At 36.4% G+C, this 19308-nt stretch overlaps 1 protein-coding gene and 1 non-coding gene across 2 annotated transcripts in view; one reads left to right on the top strand and one right to left on the bottom strand.

Annotated features, from left to right (window-relative positions):
* The window catches only part of PIK3R3 (phosphoinositide-3-kinase regulatory subunit 3), a 70299-nt gene that overhangs the window by 12437 nt on the left and 38554 nt on the right, over window positions 1-19308 (top strand). The gene's annotated exons all lie outside the window — the stretch shown is intronic.
* On the bottom strand, window positions 9679-9801 carry LOC141572566 (small nucleolar RNA SNORA25). The gene has a single exon (XR_012497890.1). It is a non-coding gene; the product is annotated as a small nucleolar RNA SNORA25 (small nucleolar RNA).

The following is a 19308-nucleotide window of genomic DNA, read 5'->3' as shown; positions in this document are numbered from 1 at the left end:
ACTGCTGGATTTCCAATGTCTAGCACTGTCTCAGGCAGAGGTGCTCAATAAATATTGGTTGAATGAATGTTTTTAATAATAGAAAAATGTATAAACAGAAGAGGGAATGATTGGTTTACTGGTGGGGTAGAGGAGAGGTAAAACACTGGGTGAATGCACAAAGTTGTTAAAGCAAAGTTGTTAAAGGTGTATTTTGGAAACATTCAGTTTTGTTGAAACATAATGTGTGTGGGGGAAAGTGGTGGTAGATGAGTCTGGAGAGGTAGGTGAGGACCAAATCATGAAAGACCCTGAATGCTACACCTAGAGGTTGGATTTTAACCTGTGGGCAGTTGGGAAGCCACTGACTAATTGGTTTCAAGTAGGGAAAAGATTTGTTGGCTGCAAAGTGAAAAGTAGATTGAAGGAGAGCAAGATTAAAGAAAGGGAACTGGTTAGGAAACTATTTCAGTAGAGATGAAAGATATTATGAAAGCCTAAGGTTAAAGAAAATATGGGTGTGAGGACCCTGTGGACAGAATTTAGGTGGACTAAATTTATATTCACTACAAATTTAATTTTGTTTTAACAACAGACATCGTATTAGACAATCTTTACTGATCCATAGTTCTACATCTATACCCATTTAATATTTGTAACCACAGATTGCCTTTTTGTTTCATCTTCTAATCATTAAAAAAAAAAAAGAAAAAAGAAATATGCCTCCTCCCCCCCAAGCCTAAGGTAAGGTAGTAGCAGTGAGAATGAACAGGAGCTTTTTTAAAAAGTAGAATTGATGGGACTTAGAGACTATCCTGAGAAAATAAGAGAATCTAGAGTGAGTTTTAGTGTTCTGACTTGGGAGATGGTCATGCTATAAGCCAGGAGACACAATTTAAGGAGGAAGGACAGATTTGGATTGTATGGTCTCTTAAATCAAAATGAGGCAGATGTGAAATGGCCCAGGAGGGAGGGGTTCTTTTTCTTTTAGGCTTTACTGGAGGAGGAAAGGGGAGTGGCTTCTACTGAGTCCAGGTTTGGAACCTAGAGCAGATGGTAGTAAATCAGGTACTACTGAGTTCCTAAAGGTGTGAGAGAGATTGCAGTGGGACCTTGACTGCTCCCAAGGTATTACTTGCTAAGGTCATATTACATTTCCCGGGATGTTTATTAGTTATTAAGGTCATCCTTTTTGTAAATAAGTGGGCATAAATGATAAGAAAATTAATTCTTAAGATTCATGAGTTCGATTTTGAATGGTGGAAATGTGAACTGCTATAGCCATTTTGGAAAGTTTCGCAATATCTAGTAAAATTCCTCTTCTGGAAATCTATTCTGTAGAAATAAAAGTATCAACATGTAAAAGCATATGTATGCAATATTGTTGTTGTTGTTGTTTGAAGGGGAACAGGACTTTATTGGGGAACAGTGTGTACTTCCAGGACTTTTTCCCAAGTCAAGTTGTCCTTTCAAGTCTTAGTTGTGGAGGGCACAGCTCAGCTCCAGGTCCAGTTGCCGTTGCTAGTTGCAGGGGGCACAGCCCACCATCCCTTGCGGGAGTCGAACCGGCAACCTTGTGGTTGAGAGGACACGCTCCAACCAACTGAGCCATCCAGGAGCTCAGAGGCAGTTCAGCTCAAGGTGCTGTGTTCAATCTTAGTTGCAGGAGGCGCTGCCCACCATCCCTTGCGGGACTCGAGGCATCGAACTGGCAACCTTGTGGTTGAGAGCCCACTGGCCCATGTGGGAATCGAACTGGCAGCCTTCGGAGTTAGGAGCATGGAGCTCTAACCGCCTGAGCCACCGGGCCGGCCCCAAGGTGGGAGTATTTTTGTATTTTTGAAATGTTGCAGGAGCAGCAAAGGATGCTTACCTGAGGTTGGGAAGGAGTGAGGTAAGAGGATCTAAAAAAAAAAAAAGAAGCAAAATGAAAAAAAAACCTCATGGAGTGTTACTAGTAAAAATGTAGATTGTAAAATCCATTCCTTGCTATTGCTACAAATATGTAAAAATAAAATGTGGTGAAGGAAAAGAACTAGACTATGATCAAATGAAAACATTGATTTGATGATGGGATTGTAGGCACTTTTTGCCCTAGATTTGTCATTAAATAGCAAAAACAATGTTAAAAGTATATTTAAAAAGAAAAGATTTATGAGTAGATAACTTAAAGTTAAGTTTGAAAAAAAAATTAATCTTCTGAAAGATAAAATTGGAGTGGGCTTTTATTCTCAGGCATTGATAAATAGAAACTCTGTCTTAGTTTCCTATACCTACCATAACCAATTATCGAAAATTAGTAGCTTAAAACAACACAAATTTATTATCTTGCAGTTCTGGATGTCAAAAGTTCTAAAGTCAAGGTGTTGACAGTCTATATTCCTTTTGGAGGCTCTAGAGAAGAATCTGTTTTCTTGCCTTTCCCTCCTTCTAGAAACTGCCTGAATTCCTTGGCTCCTGACCCTTTACTCCATTTCAAAGCCAGCAGCATTGCATTCTCTTTCTCTCTCTCTCTCTCTCTCTCTCTCTCTCTCTCTCTCCTCTGCTTCTGTTGTCATTATCTTCTTTTCTGACCCCGATGTTCCTTCCTACGTCCCTCTTATAGGGACCTTTGATTTCTTGGATCAACTTGGATAAATCTAAGTAATATTCCCATCTCAATATTCTTAACTTAATCACATCTGCAAAGTCCCGTTTTCCATGTAATATAACATTCACAGTTTCCAGGAATTGGGATGTGGACATCTTTGGAGGGCCATTACTCTATCACAGACTCTAAATTTGAGAATAAAATTTTTACTGACTTTTTTAGGGTTTGAGAATGAGGAATTGGAAGTACAGGTCAAAGAGAGAGGGCCTTTACTAGCAGAGAATAAGCTTGGTGAAAGTTTTAATTTTGAGTATTCTACAACATCTGCCTTAGGGGTCTACCTTAGAGTTAGCCTATGCATGATGTGAGAGGTGCCTGACAGACCACTGGAAACTTGTAAGTCATATCTTCATATAGTTGCTGCCTTAAGAGGGAAGATGATCGTATTAGGTGGGTGCAAAAGGAATTGCGGTCTTTGCAATTATTTTTAACCTTTTAAACCGCGATTACTTTTGCACCAACCTAATACTTTGTTAGAAGACTGATTTGAATTTGCCCTGCTTAATACTGTGTGACATTGAACAGTCCTCACCTATAAAATGGGAGTAGTAATACTTAATTCACAAAGATTTTTGTAAGAATTATAAAATATAGTATATATACAGAAGGTGCCAAAAAATTATACACATTTTAAGATAGGAAAAAAACTATTAAAATTGTAATATTCAATATATACTGATAACAAAAGATGAGTACAAGTCACGTTTGACTTCTGCAGTTACAAGAGATGCTCAAAGTGGTTACCATTCGTGTAATTTTGATACAGTTTTTTCCTTTCTTAAAATGTGTATACATTTTTTTGGCATCCTCTGTGTGTGTGTGTGTGTGTGTGTGTGTGTGCGCGCGCGTGCACGTGCCACACACACACATAATGAAATAATAGTTGGTATCTGGCATATAGCAGGTACTCTTCTTTTTTAAGATTTTTATTAAAATAGCTAACTTACAATATTATATTAATTTCAGGTGTACATCATAGTTATTCAGCAGAAGGTACTCACTTTTCTTGAAGGTCAATGTTTTTGTGATACAGTGATAGGGAAATGTTAGAGAGGTTAACTTAATGTGAGAGGCTTGTGCTAGAGAGTTTGCTAGAGTCAGCTGCACATTTCACTTGCTAGAAGCTACCAGACTTGTGTGTGTTTGGCTCTAAGATCAGGATGGGTGAAATTTGGGGAAAAGAGATGCAATGCATTAGTATTTGTGGCTAGTATGGTTGATCATTCTTTTTCTATCACTTATTTTACCTTTTTCTATGAGAAATTTCAAAAATTTGTTTCTGTCTCCAGGATGACTTTTTTTTTTTCCTTTTCTGCCTTCTGTAAAATTCCACTGCTCTTCTTTCAGCATAATTATTCTTGGATCTTCACTTCCTCTCTATGGTAAGCCTAAATGCTGATCATCTCATGCATTAATTCAACACATATTTATCCAGTACCTTCTATCTGTGAAGCATTCAGCACTGGAGCTACAAAGATAAGAAAATATGTGTCCTTAAGGAGCTCACAGTTTTAGTACAAAGGCAGGTCAACAGTTAAACTATAATGAATAAGGTTTATATTAGAAGACTAAGTAAAGAGCTCTGTGGAATCAAAGAGGAGGTAATGCTCAATTAGGCCTAAAAATGAGGGAGGGTGTCATGGAAAAAAATATGCATGACTTGAGTCTTAAAAAAAAGTAGCTGGATAACAGAGTATGGTGAGGTGTGGGAGAGAGGGAGGAAAGGGCATTCTGTGAGGTACAGGGAACCTGCACAAAGGCATGAAAAAGCGTGTGTTGGGATGAGCTATGGGTGTTTTGGTGTGGCTAGGTTGAAAGATGCCTGTGGGAAAGTAATAGGAAAATGAGCTTAGAAGAGTAAGCAGGGACCAGACCCGGAAGGGCCTTATATGCCATACTGAAGGGTTTGGACTTTATTTTATAGGTATTGGGGAACTCTTGAAACATAATATGCTAAACCAATATGATTAGATTCAAGACTCAAAAGCAGCAGAGAAAGTAGGAAAAGAGCAAGGAGACTGGTCTCTGGGAAGCCCAGGGAGAGATTTTCCAGAAGGAAAAAATGGCCCACAGTGTAAAACCTAAGTGCTTATGTGAAATAAAGATGGAAAAGTTTCTGCTGGACTTCGTTATTGAGAAGACATGAACAAGACATATAGTTAGTGAATGGAGTAGAAATCAAATTACAATAGGTTGAAGAATGAATGGGAAGTGAGAAAATAGAGACCACAAGTATAGTCCAGTCTTAGAAAATTTGCTGTGAAGCATAAGTAAGAGGTAGTTAGCTAGAGAGGAGATCTGAGAAACAGAATTTTTTTCTTTTGTTTTTTTATTTTTAAGGAGGGGTGCAGCTCACAGTGGCCCATGTGGGGATCGAACCGGCAACCTTGGTGCTACCAGCACCATGCTCTAACCAACTGAGCTAACCGGCCACCCCCAGAATGTGTTTTTAAAGATAAAAATTGAACATGTGTATGCTTGGTAGAGATGATAAAGTAGAGATAAAATTCAATATATGGATGTGTGTGATTTGATGAAACAAAAGTTGATGAGTTTGGAGCTGAGGAGGGATTATCACCCAGGGAAGGAGGAGAGATACCTTTGTCTAACACTTAGAAGGAAGAAGATGGGTTTGAAGAAGAATGTAGGTTGAAAATTGGGTAGGGTCAAGTTTCTTTTTGCTGGGAGAGAACAATTGTGAGAGAAGAGGTATATGGAGTGTTGGTCCTGAGATTGGGAGTAGCCATTGGTCACTGTGTGGGATGGAAAAGGTGACTGTTCAGAGGCATATAGATGAATTACTAATAGGATACTTAATCTCAGTTAAGATGAGAGACTTAATAAATTTGTGGTGGCACAAATTCCCAGCTTGTGATTTCTTCTGCAGATCTCAGCAGTTGTGATATGGGAACAGAGGAAGCAGGTGGTTGGATTGATTCTCCGTGGTTGAGAGATTTATGGGCTGGTGTGGCAAAGAACAACAAGGAGCTGGGTGGAGATATTGACGAGAGTAGTTGATGCCCAACATGGAGGGAATAGTTAAGTAAATTATGAGACATTCATATCAAAAAACTATTTTGCAGCTATTAAAATTTATGTTTATAAAGTGCTTATTTTATAATGTTAAGATAATAAAAGTGCTATATGTTGTACAAAGGTTTAGTAACGATCAACGATAATATTCTAGGCATAATGATGAAAAAATACTCTCAAAACCAAAGAGTATTGGTCCCCCCATTTGCACATAGATAATAATTTGACAGGGATTATTATCTTCACTTTACAGGTGAAGAAAATGAAACTAGCAAAGGTGACTTGTTCAATCATAAATTTTGTAAATGGCAGAGATATAACTATTATATGTAATACTTATTGACTAGTTACTGTGTCAGGCATTGTTTTATATGTGCAGTCTTTCTTAATATTTTCCTCACATATTGCTGTAATTTTCATTTTTCATTTAGGAAAACAGACTCAGAGGAGAATAATAATATGAGCAACAGATAACTAAGTTTCAGAGAGTGACACCAACAAGTGCTTTAGGAGTTCAGGAGAAGGGGGTGTTATGAGAAGAAAGACTGGAGAGGATATTTGAACTTAGACTATGAAGGATAGGTAGGACAGCCTTTTTTGTTGTTCTCTTTGATTTACTTTTTCCACATTAAAAAAAAAAAAAGGTTCTCTGTAATAGTCTGGTATATCATGTTTCTGGAGCCTTTTGCTGAGATAAGAAAAAAATATTATTCTTGCTTATTTTTAGTGAAAAGACCAAGGCTATTGTAGATGTCATAAAGGTACCCAGTATCATTTCCCGATCTCTAGTGCATCACATTTGATACTGCTTTAAAAGGAATGGAAGAAATAATGGCTTCCAATGAACTTTGCAAGTTGAATCATGCACTCCTTGGTAGGCCTTCTAGAATGCGTTGCAAATATAAGTACAAAGCTGTCTGTCTATCCATCCATCCGTCGGTCCTTTTGTCTTACACGGTCATTTATATTTGAGTATTATTTTTTACTATGGTTAATGGAAGAAAACAGTTTGTTAGGAACAATGATTAAAAGGCCACTGAAACCAAGGATTTAGCTTTTTCATGCTGAGTTGAAATGGGCAAAAATAAGGACTTTTTTTAGGATTGTGTAGTAGTTCTGTCCCGCAGCCCCTTATTCGTGGTTTTGCTTTCCGAGGTTTCAGTTACCCATGGTCAACTATGGTCCAAAATATTAAATGGAAAATTCCAGAAATAAACAATTCGTAAGTTTTAAATTTTGCACTGTTCTGAGTAGCGTGATTAAATCTCGCGTTGTCTCACTCTGTCCTGCCTAGGACAGGAATCATCCCTTTGTCTAGCTTATTCATGCTGTGAATGCTACCCACCCATTAGTCATTTAGTAGCCATCTCAGTTTTCATATCAACTGTCATGGTATCATAATGCTTATGTTCAAGTAACCCTTATAGTATCCTAACACTATGTCACAATGCCTGTGTCATTCACCTCACTTCATCTCTTCAGATAGGCATTGTGTCATATCACAAGAAGAAGAGTTGAGGAAATTCCCTTCAACTCCTAGTCTGTTGAGTGTTTTTATCATGAAAGGGTGTTTGATTTTATCAGATGTTTTTTTCTGCATCTATTGTGATGATCAAAACTTTATTCTATTAATGTGGTGTATTACATTGATTTCTGTTTGTTGAACCAACCTTGCATTCCTGGAATAAATCTCACTTGGTTGTGGTGTAAAATCCTTTTTATATGTTGCTGGAGTCGATTTGCTAGTGTTGAGGATTTTGGTGTCTGAGGATTTTAGTTCTTAAGGTATGTTGGTCTGTAGTTTTCTTCTCTTGTCTTGTCTTTTTCTGGTATTGGTATCAGGCTTATAATGAGTTGAAAAGTGTTCCCTCCTCTGTTTTGCTACTCTCCCTACCTGCACATCTAATTTTAGTTTTCTTCTTTTTGTTACTCACTTTAAAAAAAAAATTAATGCTATTTTTTTGGTTCTGGTTAGTCTTTTTATGAACACCCAGAAATACATTGTGATCTTCATAATTGCAGTTAGCTTACCAGATGGAAACATGACTCATATCCAGTAAAGTTTTAATGAAATTTCTGGTATTCTAGTGAAATCTGCCTAGGATACTCTCTCTCTTGGATGGCCAAATATAAGGGCGCATAAAAATTAGACATAATAGGGACTATTTAGATGTAATCAAATGTTTTGTAAGTAAGTAGACAAGAGAGTTTAAGAGGATTGTCCAAAGTTATATTGGTAGGTTATATGCAAGTCAGTTTTTGTTTTAGATCAGAAGCTTTTCGTTCACCGATGATTAGTAATCTGTAAAAATGATAGGTTTAAAAAATTGTTTCAGTTCTATCTATGTGTTTGTGAGCTAAAACTTATTTGCCTTTATCATCCTATTCTCTAGCTGGAGAACTTCTTGAAAATACAATGAATTCATTGCTATTAGGAGGAAATAATTAGCATTTTTGGAATCTTCAAAGCAGTTGACTTTAACTGAAGAAACTGCTGTTTGCCTAAATTATATCATGTGAAGGGGCAAAAAAAGACAGTATCAAAATAAATTGAAATCTGAAGGAACTCTCTCTATAGCTTGGGGAAGGGCACAGAGGGAGGGAAAATCACATTACTATTTTAACCTAAGCAGTTTAGCTTTTAATTAATTAATTAAATGTTATGTCTCCTAATTGTTGAAATCATTGTTTATTTTGGTTGAGACAGTCTTTTAGAAAAACATTTGTTTCTTTTATTAAAATTGGGGTGACAATGGTCAACAAAACTACATAGGTTTCAAGTGTACAATTGAAACCTATGTACATCATCTACATATTGTATTATGTGTTCACTACCCAGAGTCAGTTCTCCTTCCATCACCATATTATTAGAAAAACATTTTCAAAGAAAAAATTAGCAATGTAATTTAAAGAAAATATCATATATGTTTCCAGAGATAAGATCATACTTCAATTTTGCTGAACCAAGAAGCTCAACTAAAACTACCTGTTGGAAACTGCAGTTTTCTGTCTCATCATCAGTAACATATGACCCAAATTCTGTGTTGTGATTGGCTGTTGTACTGCTTTCATTCAGAGATTAGTTTTGCCAACAACAACTGATTTGGGATTGGGATTTAGCTCACAAAGCAGGTTGGTTGTTAGGACATAGGAAAGGGTTAGTGTTATTGATGAGCAAGCTACAGATACATCATTTCAGTGGGGAAAATAGTATTTGTCCATGCATGAGCAAAATTGTTCTGTAATTCAATGCTGCATGCCAAATAGTTGGTGAAGTGGAATGTGGCAGCTCACTGATGCTGGGGGGAAAACTTTATTTAAATCACTGTCTTTTAAAAAGAAGTTGGTAAAAGCTGTCAGTTGAAGTTTTGTGTTTGTTTCTCTCCTCCTGTTTCCATAATTTTATTTTTAGGGTTTCAAAACGCTAAGGATTTAATTTAAATAAATGTTTTTCTTTTCCCAGAAGAGAATTGTTTTTTTCCTCTAGATAGCCTGATCACCCAGTCGTTTTTTTTTCCAGCACTTTTCTATATTTAAGATTATATTAAAACATCCAGGGTAGTTCTAATTCTTTTTAATTTTTATTCCTCTAGAATAAAATAGATTTGTGAGTTTAGGAAATATATTTTAATAAAATTGTTATATTATTTTTGTATTTTAAAACCTTGTATAATTTCTGGTTATTCACAAATATATTTGTTATTCACAAATATTTTTTCTTGGTCCCTGTTCCTTAGCAGTGGTTAGTAAAAGCTGGTTTAATGTTTCCAGAAATTCAGAATACCTTTCCACTAATGTGGTCAGAGTACCATGGTTAAAATTTTCTATTCAGGTAGTCAGAATTTATCATCTGAGGAAGTATTTCAGGTTTGTCATGTGTCTTTGAAAAATCATTTGCCTTTGACAACATTTAACAGGATAATCTCTTTATATACTTTGTATTTAAACACAATACTCAACTTGGGAGATATTTATTTATTTTCCCACATCACCAATCATGGATGTGAATAGCTGAATTTTGTATCTCCTCAGGAAAACAGCACTATTGAGTGACTTACATTCTATGGAGAACTTCAATCTTTGGTCACAGCATTAAGAGCCTCTGGTTTTGGTCCAGCAAGCTCTTTTTGAAATTACCTATATGTCAAAGATATTTGTAGAAGATAAGATTTACTATTTGGAGGGTAAATATTAAGAATTTTTTAAAAATGTAAGAAGTTGAGAAAGGGAGATGTTACGAGAGCATTGCAAATTCCTTTATTTCTTTTCAGTTGATTATTAGAACCAGTAGTAACTAAATTTAGCTTAATGAGATAACTGCAAAAAGGAAACAGGACTTAGTAGTAGTTTATTTCTAACTTTTCTTTATGAAATTAAAGACAATTTCTGATCTACTAGTTTACCATCTCTGCTTATACTAAGCTACCAGTAACTAAGCCAAAAGTGTGAGGAGCTTTTTTTCCTAATAAAGAGATGACTGCTTTTATATTTGTCATTTTGGTTCTGCATGTGTTACTTAGGTCTGGTTTAGTGATAACTGAAATACCTGTGAATGGCTAATAAATATTTTTGGTAGCTACTATGTCACCTATGCTGAGTGTAGGAGAGGAAAAAAACTCCTCTGTCCTCATAGGTTCAGTTACTGGGGCCTTTAAATAAAATTGAAAAATGCCAGATTAACAGGACAAAAGGTTTATTACTCACATACACAGGAGCTTCACGGAAAAGAAGTGAAAACGCAAAGAAGCAGTTAGATGGGGTAAGGAGGCTATCAAAGATAGATCCCTGATGATACCCCAACTGGCCTGGGAAAAGGATCCTATGACAGATTTAGAAAGAATGACCAGAGAAGTAGAAAAAGTATAGAAGAGTGTAGGGTCTCAGGTACTGAGTAAAGAGGGTGTTTCAAAAAGGAGGGAATTATTAGCAGTATCAAATGCTGCAGATAAGGAGTGAAAAGTGTCTACTGAATTTAGCAGCAGGGTCACTGGCCCTGGTAAGAATGGTTTCAGTAGAGTTGGGAGGTTGGGAGGTAGGATTACAATAGATTTAGGAGGGGACTATAAGTGGAGAGAGGCAGAGGACAGCTCTTTGAAAAGCTTGGGTATAAAGGAGAAGAAAGAATGGAAGTTACAGGGTGTGGGTTCTTAAACTGGTATTTGTGGACCCTACCTTCCTACAGTGTTATGTGCATACTGTGTGTGCATGTAGTTGGGAGAGAAGCCTTAAGCTTTCATCAGCTTTTCAAAAGTTTATAACCCCTAAGAACCACTTCTATCGGGACCTGTAGTTGAGTGATTTGGGCCCATTTATAAGCTTGTAGGAAAGGAGCCAGTAAAGCAGGAGAGGCTAGAGAGTAGGAATAGGATTCAGAAGGACTGGAATCCCTCCGGCGGTAAAAGGAGGGGAGAGCCAGAGCATTTGGTAGGGGGACTAATTTAGATAAGAAAGGAGAAATGAGTGTAGATGCACATAAATTTATAGGTGACTGGTAGGAAACTGAAGTAGCTCGCTGCTCACAATCTTTATTATCTCTGTTATATAGGAGGTGAAATGGGGTCTATCAAAAATGAGTGAAGAGAGGTGGAATACAATGTTTGAGGAAGGTGTGGAAGGTTTGAAATAGCCACCGTGAGGAATGGGAGAGGGAGATTTTTGGATTGTGTTGAGGTATTTGTGATAGGAGATTATTACTAGTGAAACCAAACTGAAGACGATGTAGCTTTTTTCCCCTCTAGCAGCCTACAGAGGGAGCAGAAAAAGCATGAAAATGGATTGAGCCATCGTTGGGGATCTTGCCAGGCCGTTGCAGTTGGGAGGATAAGAAGGGGCAAAAGAAATGAGGGGAATTAGTTGAGGCAGAGAGGGAGGGCAGATCGGCATGTATAGAAAATAGTGAGTGAGGAATTGGCGCTCTCACAGAGGTGAAAGAACGGGGTGGAGGGGGGAGAATTGGAGTAAGTGGGGAAAACTGTCGAGATAGAAGTTAGAGCACATTTGTACACTAGGAACAGGGTTCTCTTCCTAGGATATATATATATATATATTTTAATCAAGATTACCAGACCAGTTGTATTTAAAAACCCCCCACAGATGTTCTAGTCTTATTCTGGATCAACCAAATCAGAATTTCTAGGGAGCTGGGCCCAGGAATCTTTATTTTAAAAGTTCCACATGCGATTTAAAGAAATTTAAAACAAAATTACATATAGTACAATTTACTGTCTTTGGTGTACAGGTCTGTGAGTTGTGACAAATGCATAGTGACGCCCTTTAATAGGATACAGCAGATAGGAGGAACAGGCTTGGTGAAGAAGATATGTTTGTTTTTGAACACCACCTAATTTCTTGTTATATTAAGCTGCTGCCATGGAGTTGAGATTATTACACTGAATTAACATTTTCTCCATCACTTTCTTAAGTGGAGATCAGGGGTGGACATACTTTTTCGTAGGCAGATAGTAAATACTTTTTAGGCTTTGTAGGCCACATGTGGTCTGTTGCTTTTTTTTTTTTTGCGTGTGTGTGTGTGTGTGTGTGTGTGTGTGTGTATTTTCCAACCATTTAAAAATACAAAAACCATTCTTTGCACTGTACGAAAACAGGCATCGGGTCATAGTTTGCTGACCCTTGGTAGGTAATCAATACAACAATAAATCAAGCTCTGATTTGTGGTGTTTGCTGATTTCTGAAGTGTAAATAATCCCATTTCTCAAGTGTAAATGGCTGACTTCAAGCTACCAGCCATGACATACTGAATGCAGAGCTTGAAAGAGATGCACGGTAGCACAAAGTATTTCTACTGTGTAAACACAGTAGACGTAAAGAACTTAAAAGGCAAAGATAGTAAAATGAAATATAGTAAACCTTAATGAGGTGATAAATCTTGAGTGTTTATTACCTTTATTTTTAATATAATTTATTTAATTGTGCATTTATATGATTTAATTTTTAATAGTGACTGTGTATAAGTAGCTTGCAAAATTCCTGAAAATGTAACAATCAACTCTTGCTAACCTATGTAAGTTGGTTTTAACACTGTCATTGAACGTAAGGCTTAGAGAGGTGAGATAATTTACCAAATCTAGTTTAAGTGGCAGCACCTGAATAAACTCTTAAGTTTTTTTAAATTTCATTTTCTTTTTTCATCAAAGCAATACAAGCTCATAGCTTAGAGTCAAAAGGTACTTCAAGGTTTATAGTAGAAAACCCCAGCAGTTCCCTGCTCTACCCTTTTCAACCCCCAATTTCTAATCTAGATAGAGGCAACACTTAACTCTTTTAGCTTTTTTTCCTGGTTTTTACCTTCCTGTTTTTCATAGTATTCTGGTACTGCCATTTAATTTTTTTCACTTTTTGGTATTATTTATTCCTCCTAAGGAAGATGGGGATTTAGTTCTTTTATGCCATATACACTCTGTCCCTTTACCCATTTTTCCAATATATTTATATAATTATAATTGTTTCTTAAATTATCTTTTAGTATTTATATTATTATGACTATTTAAACAGTATTCACAGATAAGCCATTAGTATATGACTACATTTTCTTTCTTACATAATTTTTTGGAATTAATTATTGCTTTACTTTTTAAAAATTTGCCTGATTTAAAAAAAAAATGTACTTGTGACAGTATTATCCCCATACTCTTGACAGAACTATAAAACTCAGTATGGTTAAACATCAGATAATTTATCGTTTCCATTTTTTTCCCTTTCAACATACCCCCTAAGTCGTGAGAATAAGTCACCCTTTATTCTCTTGCTAGAGTCCCACTTATTGATTTTGACTGTCATCCTGGAACTTCTGGTCCCATTTTCCTGGGGATTGCCTTTGCTTTTCTCCGGTGTTGGCCTCCATTTTCCTGAATTCTACACCATCTTCTTTCTTAGGTTTATTCTTCATTTTGGTAGAGTACATCCTTCAGGAGCTTCCTAAGAAAGTGTGTCAAGAGATAAGTTGTTTGAGACTTTGTGTGAATGAAAATGTCAATTCTGCCCTCATATGTACATAATTGATAATTTGGCAGGATATATAATTCTAGGTTGAAAAATCATTTTCCCTCAGAATTTGAAGGTTCTTCTCCAGTGGCATTAGTTTTCAGTGTTGCTGTTGAGGAATCCAAGACATTCCAGGCCTTAGTCCTTTGTGATCTGTCTTTTTTATCCCCTTTTTGATAGATTTTAGGACCTTTTCTTTATCCCTGATGTGAAATTCCACAGAGATCTGTCTTGATATGGGTCTTTTTTATTCATTGTGTAGCATACTCTGTGGGTACTTTCATTCTGGACATGTATGTCCTTCATTTCTGAAAATTTTTTCTTATTTATTTTAGATGTTTTTTTCTGCATTCTGGAACTTCTGTTAGTTCAGTGTTGTGTCTTCTGGGTTTATCCTGTAATTCTGTTTTTTCTAATTCTGTTACTTTCTCATTTTGTTCCACTTCTTGAGAGATTTCCTCAGCTTTATCTACCAGCTTGTCAATTGAAGTTTTTTTTAAAAAAATTTTCTATTATAATTTTAATATATAAGGGCTCTTGTTCTTCAATGTTACTTTATTATACATAGATCTTGTTTACGTTTCATCGATGCAATATTCTCTTTTATATTTCTGAGGATATTATATGTCTGTGAAGTTTTCTTTTCCTTGAATTCTTTGTTTATTCCTAAGTTCCTTTTTTGTTTGTTTTGGTCTTCTTCTTTAACATCGATGACTTTCTTCAAATGTCTTGTGGTTTGTTCTTTTATTTTTTTAATTGTCATAAATGTACACAACATAAAATGTATCATTTTAACCATTCTGAGGCATTAAGTACATTTACATTGTTGTGCAACCATTGCTATCATCCATTTCCAGAACTTTTTCATCTTACCTAATTGAAGTTCTGTACCCATTAAACAGTAACTCCCCATTACCCTTCCCCCAGCCCCTGGCAGCCACCATTCTACTTTCTGTCTCTATGAATTTGACTACTTTAGGTACCTCATATAAGAGAAACCATACAATATTTGTCATTTTGTGCCTGGCTTATTTCTTCAAGGTTCGTAATGTCTTCATGAAGAGATGTCTTTTGAATTTCGTCCATGTTATTGCATGTGTCAGAATTTCCTTCCTTTTTAAAGGGTTTGTTTTTATTTAAGAATGAGATACTAAAAAGCTAATCTGAAGCTCCATGTAAGTGGGCAGGACATGTTCACTGGAGGCTTTCACTGAAAAGATAATGAATATCTTTTTTATTGGTAACTGTAAAAGGTCTGTATTTTTAGGCCTTTTTTGAGGTCTTGTCAGTTTCTCCAGAGACAATCTCCCTCACTCTTGCCTGGGGTATAAGCATGGTGGCTTAGTGTTCAGAGAACTGAGGTGGGGAAAGGGGTTGGGACATCTACCTGTTTAGTAAACTTTTCCTTAATTCTGTTTTCAATAAGGGATTTACCCTAATCCCAGCTATGCTTAGTGTTCCCTGAGTCCAAAGCCTCTTTAATTGTTTCTCTGGACTGATGAATTGACAGCAGCCTTTGTTTAGGGTGGGGGAAGGGTAGTTCCTAGTTGCTTGGGGGTTGGGGAGGAAAACTGGGGATCTAACTGCCCTTTCTATAGACTTTCTGCCAATCCTCCTATTTTCAGCCCATCCCTCCGTCAATCCTCCCTTCAGAGATGCATTCTGCCTCCAATTCCTGGTCTTTCCAGAGTGCAGTGTTGCAAATCAGATTGCTTTTTTATTGGACTTTTTCTCTTCAGGCTTAGGTTTCAAGTTTTTGCATTCTACCAAGTCAGATTCATCTGGTTGCTTTTTGTGTATTAAAGTTTTGTTGCTATCACCTACTGTTGTTTCCTCCCCTGATTTCTTTGCTATTATGTGTTTATAGCTTTAACAATATATTGTATTGCCAATTAGGAATGATTTATAGATGGAGTGAAGAATCACATGTATTTAATCGACTATTTTAGCTACCGTACTCTACTTGCCTTTTTTTTTTTTTTTAACCCCATAGAAACTCTTCAGAGAGAGACGTCCGTGAGGCCCTTGGCTGTGCAAAGTCTGGGCCAGTACTATTGGCCTCGCCTGGAAGCTTGTTAGAAACGCAGAATTCCATGTCCCAAGCCATACCTAGCAAATCATCTTCTGCATTTTACACGATCCCCGGGTGACTTAGAACCACATTAAACTGTGGGAAGCACTGATCCAATTCACTGTGCCTGCTACAATGCTTGACACATATTAGGTGTCTTCTGTTAGATGATCAGAAATTTAGAAAAGACCCTGTAGTTGGAAATACATTGTTTTGGGGTTAGGGTATAGGTATTATTTGAAGCTATGGGAGTAGATGGGAGGATAGAATAAAAAGAAGGCCAGGGAAATACCAGTTTCAAGGTGCAGATGAAAAAAAGAGGGCCTGAGCACTAAGGAAGAAGAGAGCCCCGGACTCCGTAAGGTGTGGGACAGTGAGCAACCCACGGTGGGTCAATAGTGTCCTTCCTGGAGAGGAAGTGGGGAAACATATTCTGGGAAAACACTGAAGTTATAAAAGAGTTTGTTTAATTAGTATGTGGGGAGAATGATCAGGGAGGACGGTCCAGAGGACATAATGGAATGATGAGCAATGAGAAGATGGTTTAGTAGGGAGGCAGCTCAGAGCAGCATTGGGGTGAGAACACAGGAGAGGACAGGTAGCTAAAAGAACTTCCACTTTTCCCCCACTTCATACTCCCCATGTGCCAGAGATTTCCTTTCATTCTCTTTCGGACTTTTTTTTTTTAATACAAACTGTTGCTTTAGTCTGGGACATTATATGTCATGCCTTCCTTGACTCTCTCTAGATTCAGTCCCCTTATTTTTGCTCCATGGCACCCTGTTCTTTCGTTCTCTCTTTTTGAGACATAAATCGTTTCCCATAATATTCACCTTTTACATATACTTTAAAAATACTTTCTCTTTTACTGTGTTTAATCACAGTATAGTAATTGTATATTTTACTTATTTGAATTGCCCACTGGACTGTCTTGTTACTGTCTTTGGCATCTAGCCTAGCACCTATAGCTAACAGCTAGTAGTTATTGATTGCTGTGTGACATATGCTATTTTAAGTTTACACATATTAACTCATTTACTCCTCATAGGATGTAAGTACTATTTTATGGATGGAAGAAACAAAAGCTTAGGGGGAGGCCCTTAGCTCAGTTGGTTAGAGCATGATGCTCGTAACAACAGGGTTGCCGGTTCGATCCTGACGTGCACCCTCCACAACTAGATTGAAACAACTACTTGACTTGGAACGGATGGATCCTGGAAAAACACACTTAAAATAAATAAAAGTTAAAAAAAAAAAAGGCCTTGAATTAGTAGGTCCTCAATCAGCACTTGTTGAATGAACACGTTTATTGAATGTGGACCAGGCACTGTCCTGCTGTATGTTTGGTTACAGAATTAAGAAAGCCTTTAGTCAGGGTTTCAGACAGAATGTTGGTTAAAACTTGACCCTGAAGTGGGGCAAAGATAGCTGGCTCCTGGTTTTATGGTACTTGGAATCAAAAGGCTTAAAGGCCTCTGACTTCGCTTAGTGTATAACTAGATGTGCTTCGTCTCTTCCCCCAACACAGATTGGACATACGTTCAAATACTGTTTTAACTTTTCTTCCATTTTTGATTTAAAGCTATCCTTCATAAAGTCAAATCCCATCATAGACTAGGAGGGCTGAGATCTGCCATTCCTCCCTGGTCTTAATAAGTACCTAACTTTAATTCTTAATTAAAAAAAAATTTAAATGTTTTATTTGGAAAAATTTCAAATTTACAGAAAATATGCAAAAATAAGAATACAAAAAACACCCATATGTCCTTTACCAGGTTCACCTGTTGTTAATATTTTACTCCATTTGCTTTATCATTCATGCTTTCTTTTTATAAAATAATACTTCTTTTTTCTGAACTATTTGAAAATAAGTTATATTCATCCCGGCCCTTAACCCTTAGCTCCACGCTCTAACCAGCTGAGCTAACAGGCCATCCCAAGAATGTTTCTTTACATACCACAGTACACATTACAGTACCAACTTCAGTACATTGAACTTTGATACAATACTTTAATGTACTATTTGTAGATTATTTGTAGATTATGACCAAAGAAACAATTTTTTTACAGTGTTTCAGCCCCTGAATACTTTCTTTAGTAAAAGATATCAAAGTGAAGTTTTGAAAGTTTTTTAAGAACTCAGAAAATACAGTAAATTAAAATTAAAAATTACTCATAAGCTATTATTTTTGGTTGCTGAAACATACATGAAGAAAACGTACATAAATAGATAAAGCAAGTGTTCTTCTGTGATAATATACACTATTAACAGTTTGTGTATTCTTCCTGATGTCTTTATGCATGTATATACATATATACACACATACTCAAACACGTACATATATGTGTATGTTCGTATATCTACATAGTAATTAAAGGTGAATTTAAAATATCTTTCTGTATTGCTAATATTTAAAAACTTGTAACGCAGTTTCTCAAAATGTAAAGAGAAATACTTTTCATTGTTTGTTAAATAGAAATTAAAGTGCTAGCATTTTATGGATACTTATTTAGGAAAATGTTTGCTCAGGTACACTTCAACTTATCACTCAGCATTGCAGCGCTCACCCGATGCAAGAACGACTTTGTCAAGGAGTAGAAAGATAATTAGTGTACTCTAATTAGCTTTTCCTTCATTATGTCCCACTTGCCATACTTAAAATGTATGTGATTTGGAATTTTTTTTACCTTTATAATATCATAATCTGGAAGCAACATACAGATATAAATCTGTTTATCCTCATGTAATTAGAAGGTTATTTAAGGTAAATTTTTATCCAGTAGATTCTGTAATTTACATGGCGATGGGAACAACTGCCAAAGTAAGCAAAAGACTTAGTTTGAAGACTCAGGTTAGTTTAATTGAGCTAAATTTTAATTTAGTTGAACATACTCATAATTTTAGGAATAATGAATTATCTTGAAGTTTACCCTTTTGGATTATAAAGTCCATAAGTATGGGGACTTTGTCTATCTAGTACATTGCTGTATTCCCAGCTCTTAGAATATATGTAGGAGGTATTTAATAAATATTTAATATATGTAGGAAGTGATGATAGATAACAATATAGAAATAAGGCCATTATTGCATTTATTTCAGATCTTAAACAGTGAACACACAATGATTGTGTTCTTTTAGCAACTTTATGTAGGAACTGCTTTGTAATCATTTCATTCTTATATTTCTTCAGATGAGGAAAAGCAAGATACAAGGAGGCTACGGAAAGCCCTATGTAATAGTTGTGATATGGTCATTATATGTTTGTTGATGGTAGAGCTATAGTGAACTGTCATTATCCATAAAGAGCACCTTCCCCGTGCAGTCTGGGCAAGTCAATTCAGTAGAGCTTCTCCAGAGAAGGGTTATAGACAACAGCAAGTCTCTGTGACTGCTTTGGTGATTCAAATGTAACCCACCTGCTGATTCAAGGAGGCAGATTGGTTCTTTTTGGGCCCTGCTGGTCGTGGCACTCAGCTCAGTAAGGACTAGGTTTGAGAAGCTTAGTGTTTGAACTTAAAGTTTCCTCAGGAGAGGATCAATTGCTTCTTTTACTGAGTTTCTATTACACTTTGT

Source organism: Rhinolophus sinicus, chromosome 14 (genome assembly GCF_057876585.1).
Source record: "Rhinolophus sinicus isolate RSI-liver-muscle chromosome 14, RSI-T2T, whole genome shotgun sequence".
NCBI lineage: Eukaryota > Metazoa > Chordata > Mammalia > Chiroptera > Rhinolophidae > Rhinolophus > Rhinolophus sinicus.
This window is presented reverse-complemented; position numbering and strand designations above follow the sequence as displayed.